Source organism: Sinocyclocheilus rhinocerous, unplaced genomic scaffold (genome assembly GCF_001515625.1).
Source record: "Sinocyclocheilus rhinocerous isolate Xijiao unplaced genomic scaffold, SAMN03320098_v1.1 scaffold2660, whole genome shotgun sequence".
Taxonomy (NCBI): Eukaryota; Metazoa; Chordata; class Actinopteri; order Cypriniformes; family Cyprinidae; genus Sinocyclocheilus; species Sinocyclocheilus rhinocerous.
Window position 1 is genome coordinate 29,622 of NW_015630549.1, and position 17,875 is coordinate 47,496.

The 17,875-nt window shown below is 35.3% G+C and overlaps 1 protein-coding gene across 1 annotated transcript in view; it reads right to left on the reverse strand.

Annotated features, from left to right (window-relative positions):
* The window catches only part of LOC107740555 (USP6 N-terminal-like protein), a 24,747-nt gene extending 15,512 nt beyond the window's left edge, over positions 1–9,235 (reverse strand). The window contains exon 1 of the mRNA XM_016553001.1: positions 9,115–9,235. The gene's annotated coding sequence lies outside the window, so the exon portion shown is untranslated. The remainder of the gene's footprint in view (positions 1–9,114) is intronic.
* Between the last annotated feature and the right edge of the window lie 8,640 nt (positions 9,236–17,875).

The window sequence follows — 17,875 nt, forward strand, 5'->3', positions numbered from 1 at the left end:
TTTTCATTTAAAGGGACAAACACAAAAAAACAGCACGTTTTTGCTCATACCCTAATTTTATAAGCTATAAAAAAATTATCTGTAGGGTATTTTGAGCTAAAACTTCACATACACACTCTGGGGACATCAGAGACTTATTTGACATCTTGTAAAAAGGGGCATAATAGGTCACCTTTAATATGTTTGCTAGATGTTTTCTCCTGTGGAAAACAAAAAGAGAAATGCTGAATAATGTACAAATAAACAGCCCACATCCCCTTTCACTTTCATTATATGGAATACATTGTCAATTACATTATTCAGCATTTCTTCTTTTGTGTTTCACGAAAGAAATAAAGTCAGACGCTGTACAGATTTGCAACAACATGAAGATGAGTAAATAATGAAACAGCACTATCCTAATTCTTTCTGCACGTCATCATCAACCTCTTGAGAAGTCAAATGAGCCACAATAAACAGATCACAGGCTTAAGAGTTGATCTTGTGCTAAAAACACCTTGATTTCTGTTACTGCTGTAGGGAAAGGCTTTTTGAGAAGCATTAAGTCTTCTATAAGCTGACCAGGGAAAACAGGTCACAGCTAGCAAGAGATGCAAGCATAATTTATTTACCGCAGTCTCGCCTATGAGTCGGGGAACTTAATGGCTTGACAGAAATCATGGGATCAAAAATGTGGGCCACTACAATTAGGATTATTAGTGATGTCTGCATAAACATCCATCCTTCTGGACAAAAGCAATAAATGGTGAAAGCTATGAAACGCTTTTCTTTAAATAAACCAGTGTCAAGGCTAATCAAACAGGTTTATCACTGTCCAAGCAGAGGTTACAGCCAAAGCTGTGTTTCAAATTTCTCACGAAGCTAAAGAGACAGAAGTCATCCGCAGATCTTAACAAATAACCACATGCTTTCAATTATAAGTCTGCTGTCATGCAGCCATTCTTCTCTGAGGTTTCAGACAAAACCGGTGGCGCAATTTAAGTGCAATTTTCTGAGAAGCTCAAAGTCTAGCTAAATGAAACTAAACTGCTTTGTTAATGTTATCAATTTCAACTTTTTGGACATGGTTTTATCAATTTTGACACCATAGCATCAAACGAATCGAATAAATCGACTTGAAGCTTTAAATTTCACAACTACAACATACATCATTTCTGCTCCTTTAAAACTACATGCCAACTCTAAATCCACAGTTGGATCCTGCTGAAAACGCCATGTGATGTTCAGCCAAAGGTTTACAGGTGTGTCACCACCACCAGGCTGTTGTTTGCACAGCAGGAGTGTTTTCTTTGTGAATACAATTAGTCACAGGTCAGCAGTAGGAGGGCAATGAAACGTGCTGATGGAGAAAGATCCTTAACACTGATCTGTGTTCAGGTCAGCTGTTTTCACTGGCAGTAGCCAATACTCAGACATGCAACAAGAGCAATACACACAGCGGAGATGCACTACAGTTTACATGGAAGTGTGAATATTCACCTTTCATGGACAGCTTTGGGTTCGTTTTGAAAACTGAACTTCAAAAAAATATTTGAACTTCCCTATAGGTTATATTTAATAAACTGTGTACAAAAGTAAAGTTTAGCTACATCAGTTTCACATCAGGCTCGGACTTTCCATGGACTGACCACATAGTTTGATGTTACGAAACCAAGCTGCAGAATCTCACCGAAACCCAAGAGTCAAACAACCAATAAATTAAGATACAAGTACAATAAATAAATAAATAAATAGGGGTTTTGTAAAATCTCATGTATCCCATGGATCTTCTCAGTCTGAGATGTGCAGAGAACAAGTCTGGACTATTACAGTACACTTTGTGAATACAATTAGTCACAGGTCAGCAGTAGGAGGGCAATGAAACGTGCTGATGGAGAAAGATCCTTAACACTGATCTGTGTTCAGGTCAGCTGTTTTCACTGGCAGTAGCCAATACTCAGACATGCAACAAGAGCAATACACACAGCGGAGATGCACTACAGTTTACATGGAAGTGTGAATATTCACCTTTCATGGACAGCTTTGGGTTCGTTTTGAAAACTGAACTTCAAAAAAATATTTGAACTTCCCTATAGGTTATATTTAATAAACTGTGTACAAAAGTAAAGTTTAGCTACATCAGTTTCACATCAGGCTCGGACTTTCCATGGACTGACCACATAGTTTGATGTTACGAAACCAAGCTGCAGAATCTCACCGACCGAAACCCAAGAAACAACCAATCAATAAATTAAGATACAAGTACAATAAATAAATAAATAGGGGTTTTGTAAAATCTCATGTATCCCATGGATCTTCTCAGTCTGAGATGTGCAGAGAACAAGTCTGGACTATTACAGTACAATAACATCCTATCTCTAGGTTCAATGCCAAAAAACTCCTCAAACTCTCAGCCTACATGACAGTTTAGCATGTGAGACACACTATGAAATATCCCTGGGAAACAAACAGTAGATTTAATAATTAAACACATAATGTCACAACTTTAATAAGATGAAGAAAACTACCTCCTCACTTGATGTTGTTCCCTCAGAGATTATAAAAGCGGCCTTTCCTGTAATTGGCCCCAGTATCCAAGTGTTGATTAATTCATCTTTGGACACTGGGATGGTTCTGAACTGTTTTAAGCATGTGGTTGTTCAGCCTTTGCTTATGAAACAAGGTTTGGATGAAAGTTGCTTTAATAGTTATCGGCCTGTCTCTAAGCTATCATTTTTGTCAAAGCTTTTAGAAAAAGTTGTGCAGTTACAACTGATTCAGTTTTAAAATGCAGCTAACTTATTAGAACCTTTTCAATCTGGTTTCACTGCTTATCATAGTACAGAGTCTGCCTTGCAAAAAGTGTTCAATGACATTTTGCTTTCAGTTGATGCCAGTAAAAATGCTGTATTGATACTACTTGATCTTACAGCTGCCTTTGACACTGTAGATCATAAGGTTCTTATTTGGCATTAAGAGCATTTGATAATTATCAAGGGTACTGCCTTACGATGGTTCAGCTCATATCTCAAAGTCAGGTCTTTTTCTGTAGAGTTAGGCAAGTTCTCTTCATCTTCTGCCCCTATTATTAGTGGAGTACCCCAGGGCTCTATTCTGGGCCCGCTTCTTTTTAACTTATATATGTGTCCTCTGGGGGATATTATTAGGAAGCACAATGTTTCTTTTTATTTATATGCTGACGATACACAGTTGTACCTGCTGTTGAAAGCTGGCGATTCCATTCAACCATTGTTGGAATGCTTCTCGGATATTAAGAAGTGGTTATAAAATAACTTTCTCTAACTTAATGAGGACAAATCAGAAATAATAGTTTTTGATCCCCCAAAATTGAGTAGTGGTCTCATTAAGGAGCTGGGCAATTATTTTCCCTCAATTTCCTCCCAGGTTAGGAACCTTGGTGTTATCCTGGACTCAGAATTATGTTTATACAAACAAATCAATTCTGTTGTTAAGAACAGTTTTAATCAACTGTGGATTATTTCCAAACTTAAACAGTTTTTTTTTTCTTTTCAAGACTTGAAGGTTATTCATGCTGTTATTACCTATGTTTAGAATAAATTATTGTAATTCAATGTATTTGGGTCTTCTTCAGTCATCGCTTGCACACCTCCAGATGGTACAAAATGCAGCTTCAAGGCTGTTGACAAGGGCAAAGAAATATGACCATGTCACCCCAATTTTAGCTTTGCTTCATTGGCTTCTGGTCCATTTTAAAATTCTGTTTAAAATTTTGTTGTTTGTTTTTAAAGCTCTTAATGACCAAGCTTCAACCTAACTTAAAGACCTTCTTACTCCTCTGTCATCTATCAGATTTTTAAGATCTTCTGACTGGGCTCTTTTTTCTGTCCCTCATTCCTGTTTAAAAACTAAGGGAGATAGAGCTTTTTCTGTTGCTGCTCCCCAACTGTGGGACCAACTGCCTCTGGACATCCGCCTTGCAACTTCTATTACCATTTTTAAATCGAAGCTGAAAACTTTTCTACTCATTAGCATTTTAAACTCATTCTGATTTTGTTTTATTGTTTGTTTTGTTTGGTTTTATTCTGTCTTTATTTAACTTTCCTTTACTTTGTTCAGCACTTTGTACTGTGGCTGCCGTCGCATCATCCAGGTGGATGCTGCACAGGAGAGACCCCCTCATGATTGTAAAACACTTTGGGTGTACAGCAATACACAATAAAGCGCTATATAAAAATGCTTCATTCATTCATTCACTTTGGATAGCTTTGCTATGTTTAAATGTGCTATATAAATAAAATTTACTTAGAGTAATTCATTACAGAAAAAAAGAAATGAATAATATTTTACTTACATCAATAAAATAATCTTGCAGGTTTTTTTTTTTGTCAGTTCACCCAAAAATGAAAATTCTCTCATCATTTACTCACCATTGTTGTTCCAAACCCACACTCTAAAAAATGTTGGGTTGTTTCAACCCAACTTTTGGGTTAAAAATGTAATGTAAAAATTTAACCCAACGGTTGGGTTAGTCCATATTTGACCCAAAGTTGGGTTGAAACAACCCAGCATTTTTTAGAGTGCATAAGACTTTCATTCATCCACACACAAATGAACATAATTTTAATGAAACCTGGGTCCATTACACCAAAATGTTGATGCTTCGAAAGGTTCATAAAGGCATATTAAAAGTAATCAATTTGAAATAGGAGGTTAAATCCAAGTCTTCTGAAAACTACCCAATTTATATGGATTTCTCATCTCTTTAAGAATTTTTTAAAGCATCAAAGTTTTGGTGTAATGGATATTTTTGGGTGAACTAACCCAATGCATTGAAAATATTGCATTAAAATGCATCAAAAATAGACTTTATTATTTTGATTGATGGATCAGATTATGTATGCAGATTATGTTCAAAAACAATGAAAAACTTTCCATTGTTTGTTGCCCAAATCTAGCAAATCAACAACAATAGTAATGTTCTGTTAAAATAGCTCAGCCTATTTCCCATGAACCCGGTTTCCCCACTGGACTCTTAAGGTCAAGTGGCCTTCTCAACTAAAGGAAAGGTGTGAGGTGAGAAGAATGTCTGGAGCGTTTGGAACCTTAATGTCACAAAGTTTAGGCTAACAGTGTTTTTAGCAGATCCACTATAATGAAAAATAGCAGACCACTAACAACACTACAGAACTCCAGAGAAACTCTAACCATTTTGCAGAGCTGTCCACCAAAGTTGTTGAGATGCGTTAAAAACTTTAAAGGGTTAGTTCACCCAAAAATGAAAATTCTGTCATTAATTACTCACCCTCGTGTTGTTCCAAACCCATAAGACCTTCGTAGAATATTGTAATTATATTTTTAAAAAATTATAAAAACGATTAGAAATATGATTGTTATACAAATTATTCAATTATTAACATTTATTGTTAGATATATTTAAATAGATTCCTATCTGCAGTTCACGGTATTACATAAAGCAGTTAGTAGTCGTGTTGCGTCCTCTAGCGGCCATTAGAGCATCCGTGTTTCTGTCCAACAATAAGCTTGAGGTGTTTTTGCATAACCGTCTTCTGAAATAAATATCAGGATTATATAGGTGTAATATTAATGCATTGCATATCTATTCCATTTTGTGATTTGCTGCTTTGCAGTTGATGTTTGCTAGTTTTATATTCGTCATTTCTAAAAAATGCTAAGCACTAGTTTAATATATAATGTAACATTAAATATTAAAATGTAATTAAAAATATATGTTGTTGGGAATTGCGAAAACAAACAAACAAACAAACAATGAATTCAATATGTTTTCGGACAGACAAGACATATTTGTATTGTTCCATGTTTTACCACAGGACGGTTTCAAACTATTATAAACACCCATGCAGAGAACAATGGGTTAGAAAGCAGACTTGCAGATTTGTCTCCTTGTTTGTGATTTGGTAATGAAAGGAATAACAAAGCAGCCTATATAATGTCAGCGTAATTTTGTATTTTGTTATTTTTCTGACTGAAGAAATGTCATTTTTAATTATGATGAACTACTCGTGACAGTAACCTCATCATACTTTTGAAAAGTATGTGTTGTTTTATTTAGATACCAATAGAGCATGTAGTGATTTAAAAAGAACTCACCCAAAAATAAAAAAAATTGGCCGAAAATGTACTGAACTCAGGTCATCCAAGATGTAGATGAGTTTGTTTCTTCATCAGATTTGGTGAAATGTAGCATTTCATCACTTGTTCACCAAAGGATCCTCTGCAGTGAATGGGTGCCGTCAGAATGAGAGTCCTGATAAAAACATCACAATAATCCACAAGTAATCCACACCACTCCAGTCCATCAGCTAATGTCTTGAGAAGAGAAAAGCTGCATGTTTGTAAGAAACAAATCCATAATTACGTTTTTAACTTCAAACTATTGCTTCTGGCCACTTTATTTATTTATTTATTTATTTATATTAAAATAGAAGCTCACACTAAACTCGCAGTGTTTGGGACTTGATGTACAGGAAAAAAGCGAAGGGTTTTCCACTTTTTTCCCCCCAAATACTTGAAAATACTTCAAATACTCCTTGCCAGTCTATTGCAGGTATCAAGGTGTCAGGTTTGGGCTGGTTAGCATTAGCAGCTCCTGCTGGTAGACCATGAAACTACACCATCTGGAACCATGTTTCTATTCATCTCTATTCAATATTAGCTGTGTATTCAGATAAAATATATGTTGTTTTGCTAGCAACATTTAAATCACTATGCTAATCATGTAGGTAAGCTTTAGCTCTGTTGGGTTGGGTTGAGTGATGCTGGCTGCTCCTCTGTCAGGCGCGGGACAGGAAGTGACAGGGTGTGCAGCCTGAGGGGCCGAGTGTGGCGTCTCTGGCTGGTCTCAGGCACATAGTGACATTTACCGGTTACTCTGCATGCAAAATCAAACACGACTGTGTAATGGTAACGTTCCTTCTGCCTAGAGGAATTATTTAGTTCTCAAAGGCTTCTCTTTCATAGTTCATAAAGCTTAATGGAGTTCTCAATTACGCTTCATCTAAATATACCATAATACAATTTCAAAATGTATTTCAGGGGCAAGAAAATACATTTCCAATCTTAGAGTATAGCCTACATTTAGGCTTTATTCATTATTTCTTTTTATTCAAATGTGTTATATGTTCACATGATGCCTTTCTTCAAATGTGACATATGTGAATGTATTTTCTTGGAGTGAAATATATGGAGGACAAAAAATATTTTTTAAAGTTTTTAAAAAATATTTTTATATTTTTAAAATATACATTCAAAAAGACACAAAAATGGCCAAAAATATACTGGCAGAAAATATTTACACATATTTTTAATTATTTATTTATTTATTTATTTTATATTTTGAAATATATATAAAAACATTTTGAAAATATATTTTTGCCATGTTGGTTTGTGCTTTACGTAATCTCATATGAGTCTTGGAGAAGGAATTGAGATATTAAAGCTTTCCTATTTTTATTTCCGTCAGGAAGACACAGTAGTTAGGGGAAAAGCGTGAAAAACAGAAAAACTAGTTCAATTTTCTGAAGAAAATATTTTAAATGGTTGTTAGCATGCATCAAGATGGTTGCTAGCTTGTCTATATTAGTTATGGCACTTCATCTAGTGGTATTACAATACAACAATGCAAACATTTAAAATTTCCACCAAATTTTGAAAGAAGCAATGTAGCTTAAAAAGAGAAAAAGTTAACTACAAATAAATACAATTTGGATTTAGCATCAACGTTTCAAAAAATGTGTTCTGTGTTTTATGGCCATTATGTGAGACCACACTCTAAAAAATGCTGGGTTAAATACAACCCAGTGCTGGGTAAAATAGGGACAAACCCAGCAATTGGGTTGTTTTGACCCAGCGGTTGGGTTAAATGTTTAACCCAACCTTCTGTGAAAGCGTGACTCACATCACTTTTAAACTACAGTGTTTCTAGAAGCGACAAAAAAAGAGAAACCATGAACCTATTATTAGATGACAGGCTGGCTACAACATGTTAGTTTCTTCCCAGATGAGAGTATTGCATAAACACATAATACAAATCAGCAGTCTGAAAAACATGTGCAAATGTCACAGTTCAACTTTCAGACAGTGGCCGTGACATTTCACTTAACCTTCCAACAATATGACAAGCTAAATGTAATGATGTAAGACCCATCTCAAAGTGTCTCCAACACACTTATCCTCTTTCTGAGGTTACACATATGTGCAGCAGGCCACACATGTCAGTGTGACTGCGGTTCATTAGTTCTCACTGGAGGGTTTCAGAAACAGAAACACATGGTTTCCGTTGGCCCACTTCCTCTGGTTAATGCATTTTAATACAATTCATCTAACAAACATCTAATCCAGTGACTTCTGGCAACACCTTGAATGCAATGAGGCTTTGAGGACACATCGAAGTGTTTGGTATCAGCTAGCTAAACACAAGAGAGCCCGACTCGAGTGGAAACCGGCGTGGGCCACACCTCGCGCCCTGAAAGAAGGTAAGGAAGTAGGCTTGTGACCACAATGCATCCTGTCCTTCTGAAGTTCAAGGTTTCAACACGAAACAGTGTCTCATGGGAACAACCAGCAAACGTTGTACTGCATTGTAACTAAAGCACTATTTACGTTCTCATTTCCATTCTGAAATCAAGTCACATTTCACATATTAAATATTGATACATGGCAAAATGTATATTTGGGAAGCTTAACGTGACCCGGAATGGATTTATTTACAATAGAAAGGTGCAAGAGTTCTCAAACAGACACATATGACTGATACAATTCAGTTTAGATTTATAATGTGGCATTATTTGAGCTCTCGGTGTATAACTGATAAAAGTCTCCAACGGCAACATCGGGTTCACATGTCTTGCAACTAAAGTCACATTAACTTTATTTACTCGCAACTTTTAGTTGTGAACCAGCTATATTTAAAAAACAAGAGTAAGGTTTTCTAGCGTCTAGACAAAATATACTCTCTGAAAGCAAAACTTTACCAGTCTTCAGTAAGTTCAATAGACTTTCATCCGAGTTGTTTTCATGCACAGACGCGACAATAACAGCACCGGTCGATAAAAGACATTCACATCAAACTGAACGGGAATAAAAACAGCATTATAACCCAATTCAATATTTTACCTTTGAAAACAGACGCTTGGCGCTGCACAGGCGGTTAGTAAATAACCTGTGTGTTCATAGTGAAGCCGCTCAGTGTGGACAGACGAGACTCCAGTTTAACTCTGACGGATCAGAGCACGAGAACAACACTAGCGCGCGCAGTTGCGGTTCACAGCTCAGAGCTCACAAATAGTTTCACTGTAAATGTAAGAGCTGTAAAATTAATCAAATATAAATATTTCAATTTGTTTTTATTTTAAAGAACTTTTAAATACAGAAGTGTATTATTATTTTATACACGATTATTATTATTGTATTATAGTTAACCCAGCATTTTTTAGAGTGCATGTTTTAGTGCATTTATCCGATTTAAATTAATCTACGGATCATTTGTATGTTTATGTGTGTGTCACATAAAACACAGTACACACAACAGCACCCACTGTGCTCATTATCGTCTCATCAGTGTCACAGTGAAATAGCCATCATTTACATCAAGAGCAACTGCATTAAAACACAGATGATTCAAATGATAATGCCACATTTCTATCTCTATTTGACACGATGATCTATAAAACTGCCAGTGCTACACGTTCCCCATGCAAACCAGCACTGACAAGAGCATCCATTCCCGCTACAAAGAAGCTTGCTTGCTGTGTGAAGGGTGTAATTTCCAAACAAGATGGCGTGATGTGCGTGGCGTTTTGGCAGACGGACAATAGGAGACACCTGTGACAGGCAATGGGCCCTTTAACAAGCCAGACCGTGGCATAGCCCACGTCATTCGGCCTTCTGTGCCCCCTAAACCATATATGGCCAAAAAACCATGTCACATCCTAAACATCTGCCTGATCAGACATTAGCAAAGCACATCATTTGTGTGGAAAGATGTTTTTGGGACACATTTCGTGATAATTGTGGGGTGAAGGCTCTCTCTCTTGATTGAGTCTAAACATTGCTCTAAACATGTAGCAATGGTTGATAACAGTCCCTAACGTCTTAATTTGCTCCCCAGCAGGAGGTTGAGTAGCTATAGTGCTCTTTACCATCCTGGCTTTCGACTTGTTAAAATGATTTCTGAAAGGAGTTGAATGCAAGAAAGGAGACCAATCGCGGTGTAGTATGCAAATATTACGACGACATCATTACCGTTGGTTAGATTTTGAATGGTGAAATTTGTGACCATTTAAGTAATCCTAACAATGAATTCACTGATGTCAGTTTGATTTAGAAAATTCCAAAAATGTAACTGATTCATACAGTGAACTCATCGTTGCAGTTTAATCTTGAATGCTGATATCGATTAATTTAGAATTGCTGGTTACACTCTAAAAAATGCTGGGTTAAATACAACCCAGTGCTGGGTAAAATAGGGACAAACCCAGCAATTGGGTTGTTTTGACCCAGCGGTTGGGTTAAACATTTAACCCAACTGCTGGGTCAAAATAGTCCAATTGCTGGGTTTGTCCCTATTTTACCCAGCACTGGGTTGAATTGAACCCAGCATTTTTTAGAGTGTAGACTTTGAATGGCGAAAATGTAGACTTTTACCAATGAAGCCAAAAATTCTAACAATTTCAGTAATTGTAACAATAAATTAAAGCAGATTTTAAAAACATAAGATAACCTGAACTGAAGTCATTCTAAAACCAATTTCAATTATTTTCTAATTCAATTTTTTTTAATAGTGAATATTCTAACAATTTATATAATTCTGCTGATTAATTCATTGTTAGACTGTCAATGGTGAAAATTGGCAAAAAAACCCCCCAAACTATTAAGTAATTCTGCCAATCAATTCGTATTTGGTTAAATTCTACATTTTAACAATTTAGGTAATTGTAAAGACAAATTCATCTGTTGATTTTTAAAGTCAAATTATTTATGTAATTCTAACAATAGAGTCAACATGGTAAAGGTTTTGAAATTTTTAGTTTTAGTTAAGTAATTTTTTAATTAGTGAAATTTTAGTTAGTCGTTTAGATTTTGAATAGCAACGATTTTAATAATTCAAGTATTTCTACAGATGAATTCTTCACTACTGATTAGAGTTTGAATGTTGAAAATTCTAACTATTTAAATACTTGTAATGACAAATTCATCATTGTTGATTCTGAATGCCGAAAGATATAAATATTTAAATCTTAATTAAAAGCATATTCATCGCAAGATTCAACAAGATTCTAACAATGCAAGTCATTCTAAAAATTTATTGATTGTTGTAAGTAAAATTTTGAATGGTGAAAATTTTAACATTGGAATTTTGTTACATTAATAGAATATTGGACATTCAACTAAAAAACAGCGATTACTTTAAATTGTGATTGGTTTTCTTGCTTTAATTTTGTATTGAATTGTAAATGGTCTTTTCTTACATCTGTTTAACCATATATAGCCACCTTTAAGCCACGATCACACTAGACTTTGAGTAAAAATATCATAGGAAACTGAAACAGCTATTATATAATGTCATGAATCTTAAAAAAAAAAAACACATTAATTCAACATATACCAAATAATAATGAATACAAAATATACAATCTACTGTACTTTCCTGCAACACTGCAATCTTGAGGATTTAAAGTTTGCAATTTTTTTCAAAATTTGTATTATTTTTTTTTAATTTAACTTTAGTCGTGCCTTGATTTCTTGTTCTTCTTTTGGTTACACTTGATACAAATTTGCAGATCAGAGTTCACCAAACTTAAACTTTAAATCGCAGTGAAGTTTGCATGAGATTGCGTTTCACATGCGCAGGAATAGAAATCAATGGAATAAACAAACTTTATTGCTTCCCTGCAAGCACCAGGATTTCCTTCAGGAAATGCAAATTGTCTGTTGATTTATGTGAATGAATCGGTAAGATTGAGGTTTGTACATTCCATAAACAGCACTTCTTCATTTCATTGGGAGTTCAAGAAATGTCAGTTTCCTCTGTTTTAGGGTCAGATCAGGCAGTAAGTACGCAGTTAGACTGTCTCAGATCCCATAAATACATTTGGCTCTGTTGACTCCCTGATGCGATAAAGGCTGCAAAAGCCCTCAAGCGCTGATGTCTGCGTGACCCTCGACTCCATTGGTCAGAGATGAGACTTCGATTGCGCCGGGCCACCCTCTCCAGTCCTCCCTGCATATACAAATGGAGAGGGGGGTGCAATGAATGTCAGCCCAATTTATGTTTACTCAACTAAAATGGTTGACGGATGTGGAAATCGAAACCGTCTGGCAAACGTTGCCCGCCCTGTATATTCACCATTTTTACATCTAATGGTGGAATCGAGTTGGACTGAAGTGGGCGAACATGAGAGATCACATTATTGATACAAACAGACTGTAGAGTACGGGCCACCTGTCCGCGCATCTCCTGGTCTCCATTAGGTCCTCTTCAGCCTAACTCTGCAGTAATGGCTTCCCTGGGAGACTTGATGAGCCCCCAAGCCACTTGTGTGAGGTTAGGAGGCCGGCGTGGACGCGTGCCACAGCTGCAGCCATTATCCAGAGGAAGTGGACATCGTGAATGAGCGCAACAACACCCATTGCTTCCACGTCACAGCCACAGGCTGCCATGTTTACCGAAATGGCATTGATCCAGCTTTATGACGGCGTCGGCTCTCCGGTCACGCCGCATTTCAGAGGCAATTTACTCGCATCTGCTCCGATAAGCAATTTCAGACACAATGTCTTATTTGTGTTGTGTCGTCTCACACATTTCATGACAGAAAGCCTTTTATCGCCACATGCAAACATCATTCTGCACTCTGCTGTGGAATTGATCTGTCTTACCTTGTCATTTCTCACAATTTCTTAGTCACTCAAAACTGTTCAAATGCAAAAAAGGGTAAAGCATATTACCTAGAAGACCTAGTGTCCTTTTTGTAGGTATGACTCAAATCTGTGTATTGAGGATAAGCTGGAATCGTAGTTTTAAAGAAATAATTCCAATGGAATGACATGAGGTTGAGTAAATAATGGCAGAATCATTTCATTTTTGGGGTGAACTGTCCCTTTAAATTTTGGATTATTATGCTTCCTTCACATGCTATCAGAATTATCATAAATACGAGTTTCCTAGTCAAAAATCAGACATGAACGGCCTCTCAAGCAGTGCTGGGTAGTAAATGATTACATGTAATCTGGATTACATAATCAGATTCCAAAGATGAATACTTGTAATTTGATTATATATTTTAAAATAATCGTAATCAGACTACGGTTACTTTTTATTATTAATTTTTATCAATATGGTACAAGATTATCCTATTTAAATCAATGTGATAATCGAGTTAGGTCAAAAGTAATCAAAAAGAAGTCAGATTACGTTACCTAAAATGTGTAATGTAATGGTTTATGTTACTAACTACAATTTTTGTCATGTAATTTGGAATCAGTAACGGACAACAATATGTAAGTAATCTACCCAGCACTGCTCTCACAACTGCTCGCCAAGTTGGGGAGAGCTATAAACTTGAAACATGACAGAGGGGAGACATATAGCTGCAAAATTTTATTCGTTTTCCCCACAACATCTGCATTGCTTTCTCTTGCCGTTACAGTCATGTATATTTAACCATTTGATGCATATTGTATGTGTTGAACACAGAGAAACTAGCATTTATTTGACCGAAATTCAAGATTCACCAGCCAGTTGAATATCTACATAGCGCAGTGAATGTTTCTGTGGTTACTAATGAATGGGATGCTACATTTTATTACAAATCTGATGGATATTGACTAAATATCGTTTGGCTTTAAGAAGAGTTCTCCAAGAAATGATGAACTCATGAATCCTCCATGATTCCTGTTCTTTCCGACAACAAAGCAATTGAAAACGAACAAACTTGTAATTGCAGAAGTGGGAAGTAGGACATTTCCAATAGCACATGAAGGCAGCATTAGTTCTGATAAGTAGCGTATTAGCAGTGTTTGGCAAGTTTAGGACTAGAAGTTTGTTCAATAAAACTGGAAGTATTAAACTTGGCATGCAACTCATCCTGGACATGAATGACTCCACCAATGATAGAAGTCACCTGGAACACCCTAGCAACCACATAGCAACATGTTAAAACCCACTTAGAACACCCTAGCAACAACATATAAAACACTTAGGACAGCCTAGCAACTGCATAGCACATCTTAAAGGGATAGTTCACCCCAAAATTTAAATCTTGACTTCCACAGTATGGAAAAAATTTCTATGGAAGTCAATGGCTATACCATCAACTGTTTGGTTACCAACATTCCTCAGAATATCTCTGTGTTGAGCAGAATAAAGAAATTCATACAGGATGGCAGTTTTAGATGATGACACATTTTTCATTTTTGGGTGAACTATCCCTTTAAATACCATCACGCCAAAAACACAACCTTTTTAAGGTCAAGCATTACCACATTTTCTTCTTAAAACAAACATCTTCTTTAACTGGGATCCTAGATCATTTTAAAAGCAGAAATGTGTATTTTTGGCTAGTGTCTCTATCAGTTCATGACTCGAGGGTGAAACTCAACAGCAAAATCTATTCCTGTCGTTTTGAAGTGCTGTGGATTTGTCTCTGTGAATTATACCAAACAAAGGGCCTGCTCTACCTATAGGCAGAGCAGGCGATTGCCTAGGGCCTCGGGCTTTGAGGAGGGGCCTCCATAACCATAACATCCTCTATATGCTAGTCCACCAGTCAAGACAAGCAGCAAAATACTAGCCTCATTGTTCATTGGATATAGTTGAATTATCACTCACCTGCAATTAAACCAATTAATGATTGCAGTGTATTCTAAATATAAACACACTGCAATACACTGCAGTAGTATTCAGCACTAATTACTGTCAGACTTTCAAACTCCTTCTTCACTTGAATGACGAGTCACAGTCACTACAAAATCAGACTTTAGCACCTCTTTTTTACTTTGAGATCATTCTGATTTTTGATTTTTACATTTCCAGCACTGGAATGCATTTTTATCACTCGCCATGGTGGAAACTCTCAGGCAGGCTGTAACCTAAAAAGCTTTCAGCGGCAATATGGACTGATGTAAGTAACTGCAATTTAATTTCACATTTTTTTCTCAGAAACTGTAATGGATTACGGTTACATTTATTTTGTAATTAAATTACGGTACGACCGTTATATGTAACTAGTTACTCCCCAAAACTGTACATACAGTACCATTTAAAAGTTTGAACACATTACTATTTTTAATGTTTTTGAAAGAAGTCTCTTATGCTCACAAGCCCGCATTTATTTGATCAAAAATACAGAAAAAAAACGTAATATTCAGCAAGGATGTGTTACATTGATAAAACGTGCACAGCAAAGACTTATATAGTTATAAAAGATTTCTATTTTTTAAACAACTTTTTAATCATCAAAAAATCCTGAAAAAAAGTATATAAAAGGTTATAAAATAATTATTAAGCAGCTCATGGATCATGTGACACTGAATACTTAGAGTAAAATTCAGCTTTGCAATACAGAAATAAATTCTATTTTAAAGTATAGTAAAAAACAAAACTTTTAAAATTATTTTAAATTGTAATAATATTTCACAATATTACAGTTTTTTTTCTGTAATTTTGAGCAAATAAATGCAGCCTTGATGAGCAGAAGAGACTTCTTTCAAAAACTTTAAAAATAGCAATGTGTCCAAACTTTTGACTGGTACTGTATAAGTACAAATATAAACAATTTAAAACGAACTGGTGTATAAATAAAAAGGTTAGGAATCATATTTGTTTCAAGTGCTTTTTATTGAGTGCATATTTGTTTCAAGTGCCCCCCCCCCGTTGTCATAAGAGCTGGTTTTGAGAACAAAGAGCGAGAGAAAGGAGATAAGACCAAGGAAAACAGTGTTGTGTGTTTGGCGGCAAGAAAATGTCAGAGTTTAATTAGGAGGTGCGTCTGTGGGTTTAGGGTGTTTGTAATTATAACGTCCAGTTCCATCCTCGCCTGCGGCATGCAGGGGCTACACATGCTGCCATTACCAAAGGTAAATTCAATAACACGCTCCCTCGTGGAGAAGGTTTGGGACTAATGGCAGAGGGGAGGCAGTGCTGCTGGACCAAAATATCCCCTCAGGTGAGAGCTGTTATAGTGTGTACAATACATATGATATGTCTTATGGGTTTAAGTTACAATGTGAATGTACTCGACTACTGACTACAGCCCAACAAGGGTTCTATGCTGAATGTGTCCAGACAAGCTAAAGAATAATTTTTGATTGACATATAATGGTGCATATGAGTTTTATGCCTTCTGAAGACCCTGCTCCTGATCAAATATGACACATATTTTCTAAGCGTACCTTCATTTCCACTCCAGACAGATCAACAGTGGCATATACCGGTGACACTGGAGGCAAAAAACAAATGCCGTTAAATTAATTAATTAATTAAAATCTTTCGGAATTAAAAGGAAACTGTCATTAAGGAATTTTTATCAGCATTTTTTTATATCAGATGATAACACCATGCTTGAATATGGATATATTGTGGTATGAATATGAAAATGCTATATTCATACAACAATATAAATCAATAGTATTCCAAGGTTAAAAAAAGTCATGGTACAGTACATAATAATAACAACAACAACAATGATGATGATAATAATAATAATAATAATACTTTATTTGAATAGCTCCTTTCATAGACTGATTTTTTAATGTTATTTAATTCAATGTGTTACTTGCCTTTTCTGTAAATATTTGTGAAATGTATTAGCAATTTCTGAGTGAGAATTATTTCTACACCATTTTTTCAGTGTACAAGAAATGCAGCTCAAAGTGTACCTTACATAAAAACATATAAATTATTATAATTAAAAAAACATACAACTAAAGATGAAATACACTTTATTAAAAAAATACAAAAGGAATTTTAGTAAAATATAAAAATAATATTTAAAGAGTTTTAACTTAATTTTACTAATAATGTTTAAACTAAATATAACTAATTTACCTTGTACATGTAAAAAAACTAAACAAAAACATGGTACTACTATGGTACATGAAGTACATGGATCATGGCCAGTCTCTAACACTAATTATTGATATTAATAATTTTACTAATATAATAAAATAAAAAATACAATCAAATTATTACATTATTTTATTTACAATTATTAAACCATAACTTGTACACTACTTAAATATGTTTTAATATGTACAAGTATTAGACTTTATTTTTAAGTTTTCATGTTGTTTTTAATGTTCTGTTGTGGGCTTCTCTCTGTCTGTCTAAGTCTGCTTAAATATAATCTTCCACTTTGGCTATACTCAAAATAGGCAGCAATTCAATCACGAAAATAGAATCATCTCATTAAAGTCAAAATGAAAGGTTTCAGAAGAGTAATTACATAGTACACATTACTCCATGATAATGTTTCAAGAACATTGTGCTGTTTCTTTAAATGCTCACTGATAAAACTGGCACCATTCATAAATGTACATAATGAGCAATAAAGTACGGTGGCTGAGAGACCTCAACGCGCTGCAAATGAAAAAAAAAACACATGCAAATAAAAAAAAAAACATCATCAATTTGATTGTCATTTTTTTTTATTTGCAGCGCGTTGAGCTCTCTCAGTCACCGTATTAAAGGGATAGTTCACCCAAAAATGAAAATCCTATCTTAATTTACTCACCCACACGTTTTTACAAACCTGTAAGAGCTTCTTTCTTCTGCTGAACATCAAAGACGATATTTTGAAGAATGTGGGTAACCAAACAGTTGCTGGTAGCCATTGACTTCCATATTATGGAAAAAAAAAAAAAACAAATGGAGGCAAAG